The following is a 3312-nucleotide window of genomic DNA, read 5'->3' on the forward strand; positions in this document are numbered from 1 at the left end:
GGTTCCGAATACTTAACCAACTTGAGGCTTTACTAGAATACTTGTGCTTAACGTCCCCGCCTTCAAAAAAAATACTACTCTCAAGGCGTTACAAGGTCCCGAATACTTAAGCATAAGGTGTGAAGGGATGTGTTTAATGTCCCTGCCTTGAAGATCACTAACTTGAGGCTTTTTCAAGATCCCTAATGCTTAAATTATTCGCCCCTTCTTAACTACCCTTTTTTTCAAGTTTTATCTTCTTTCGTGCATCATCATAAGTAAATATTAATTAAATTTTTTTTTTGCAGTTTGAACAATGGTTTTCTTCAAGGATTATACTTGCCCATCTTCTCAACTCAAATATCTCATCATTGGAATAGAGGGTAGTACGGTGGAGACTAAGTTTTTGGTCTAGGATTCTTTTGTTGGTCGTTATGTTGATCCATGGCCACAATTGAGTAACACGCTTCATATGAGAAGTTGGACATCCGAATACGATCACAAATCTAATAAAGCCTCAAAATCGTGGTATCTTGAGAAACCAAATCCTCAACATACAAACATCGCAAGCACTCTTTCAAATTTAGATCGCCGCATGATTCTAGAGAAACTACGTTAAGGAGACAACATTGTGCTTGAACGTGAATATCACTGCATTCCGAGATACTGGGAATGGACAGAAGATGTCTTAAGAAAAAATAGGCAAAGTCTAAACAATGCTTATATTTCTGTTGCTGTATTTGCTTCTCTTTTTACTTATGATCGAAGCTCCAATATTATACAAGCCTTTTGTGAGGCTTGGTTCCCTCAAACAAATACATTACTTACATCTACCGGAGAAACATCCATATCTCTTTGGGACTTGCATATTCTAGGTGGTTTGCCAATTAGCGAAGTCCTTTACGAAGAAGTGATACCTAACTCCACAGAACTTACATGTTTTGATGACAAGAGGGAAAGATTTCTTCCTCAAACTTGTGAGTGTATGTTTGCTTCCTTTCATCATCTTAAAGAGGAAAATAATAGTAATATGAGGGTCTTTTTTAATGAATGGATACAATTTTGGTGCAAGAAAGATCTCAAATATGAACTAGCTCCCCCAAGGAAAGAGAAGAAATCTCGACGTCTGTCATCTACTCATATTCCAACAGGTGAGATACCTACTGAGATAAACACATGGTCAAGTACTCAAGAGATGGTATTTTCTAAGCTTGGAGCGAAACACCCAAAAATATGAGACTTATCTGACGGCTTTTTGTCATGTTGTTTATGTGCCTTTGTATTTCCGTCTGAAGAAGGGAATTTCATTCGGCCTGAAACTTTCAAGATAACAAGCTTAATGGCGAGCGGTAAAAGGGTTAGCCTTGCAGTTTCGGTCTTAGCAAGCATATATCATGGCTTAAATAAAATTTCAAATTCTTCACAGTTAGACCATATAAAAGTCTGTTTTCCCATCCACTATGTTTATGGTTGGCTTTGCTTATTATCTCAAGACACACTATCCGCTTACTAGTGGACCTTCTCTTCCACGAATGGTGGTATATTCTTGGGAAGGTGTTGCAAAGTATTTTGACAAAGATGAGGCAAGAAAGCGTGTTCATCGGGGGGAAAACATTGTATGGAATGCAACCATGCTTAGTAGGCCTCACCCAACTTATTATATTGATGATGGAAAAGCACCAGAGTTGGAGCTAGCTTATTTTTATGAGCCTTTGTTTTAATTATCTTCCATTGAGGAGGGGAGGTTCATTTGTCATTGAGCCATATAGTCCGCACCGATTTAGTCGCCAATTTGGTTTTCATCAAGATATTCCTGGCTATTTAGAAAATGATATTCATGCTGAGTCGCTCGATGAAGGCCTTAGATATTAGCGCATTTGTATATCACGTGCAACTATGTCTAAAGCGACATTTCCTCATGTGATAACTTCCGCAAAGAATCTTTATACTACCCAATATTCATCTTGGTGGGAGAGATCCTATGTAATGGTTCTTAAGGATAATTTGGATGTTATGGTGGAGAAAGTTGGGTCAGAATTTGTTACACTTTTAGAAACAAAAGTCAAGATATCGAGAAGACACTTTCAAAAGTCAGGACACCACTTGCTCCCCAACATCAAAGTAAGAAGCTTAACTCCTCTAAGGTATCTAAGAAAGAAGTATTTCATACTTTTATTGATAAAGAGAATTGTCCCCAATTTCTCTTCTCTAGTAAACAGGCCCTTCAAGAAACAAGCAAAACTAGCAAGGATCGATGTTGGAAGAGGCAAAGGGTTGAACCATCTGGGGCTGAAGTTGTTGATTTAAGAGTCGTAGAAGTTCAAAGTGTCGATAGTCCTTCAAGATTAATGATGATTCAGAGTGACAAGGTTTCCTTTCTCTTTTTTTTTTCAATAACATGATTTTGCTAACCCACCCTTTTCACTTGTAGGTTAACGCTGTCGAACATCCACTAGGATCGCCACATGAAAGGCCACAAGTTAGCGATGAGTCTACTGCAATATCAAGACCTAAGGCAAAATCAATTTCAAATATCGAGCAAGAGCAAAAAACATCATCTACTTCTCGTGCCCAAACTTTAAAAGGGTTGACTCCTAATTCAAATGAGCTTTCCCGAGTTCTTCCAAAGAGTAATGGAGCTATGTCTGTCTTCGAAGGAAAAGGTGTTGTGTTCAACCACAAAAGGAAGTACATCTTGGGTCTTTGGGAAGAGATTTGTGGAAAACTTTCCAGAACTTCTCTAGACAATATTTCATCTTACAAAGATGATATTTGTGAGATTTTCAAGGAGAAGAGTGAGATGAATTTATTAGATCTTTCCCCATTGAAGAGCTTGGTAGATTCTCTTTTTGATCATGCTACTTCTTATGATCAAGAACATTCTAATTTTGTTGACAAGGCACATGCAAATAAGAAGATGGAGTTGCTTTCCAATGCCAAAGAACGTCTCGAATTGTTCAAAGTAGAAGAGGGTGAGAAGGTAAAACATGTTTCTTCTAACAAGAAATCACTAAAGAAGGTTAAGCGGAAGCTAGCAACTTTACAAGGAGAGCGAGAGGGACTTGAAGTTGTTTTAGAAGCTGCTAAGAAGAATGTTGAGGAGATTCAAGCCAAGATTTTAGATACAGAAGATGAGATATCCTCGTATGAAAATATGAGTTTATTAACGCTTGAAGATTCAATTCGTTTGGAACCGAAAAGAGTGCTTGGAGGCTAGTCGTCAAGATTTGACTAACTACAAGTTACGCTTAGATTAGGCTTTTTCTTTGTGTTTCCCTTTTTTTTGTTTTCTTTAGCATTTGATTGATGTTCTAGACAATTTTATAGTAATGA

This window comes from Solanum tuberosum, unplaced genomic scaffold (genome assembly GCF_000226075.1).
Source record: "Solanum tuberosum cultivar DM 1-3 516 R44 unplaced genomic scaffold, SolTub_3.0 scf00156, whole genome shotgun sequence".
Taxonomy (NCBI): domain Eukaryota; kingdom Viridiplantae; phylum Streptophyta; class Magnoliopsida; order Solanales; family Solanaceae; genus Solanum; species Solanum tuberosum.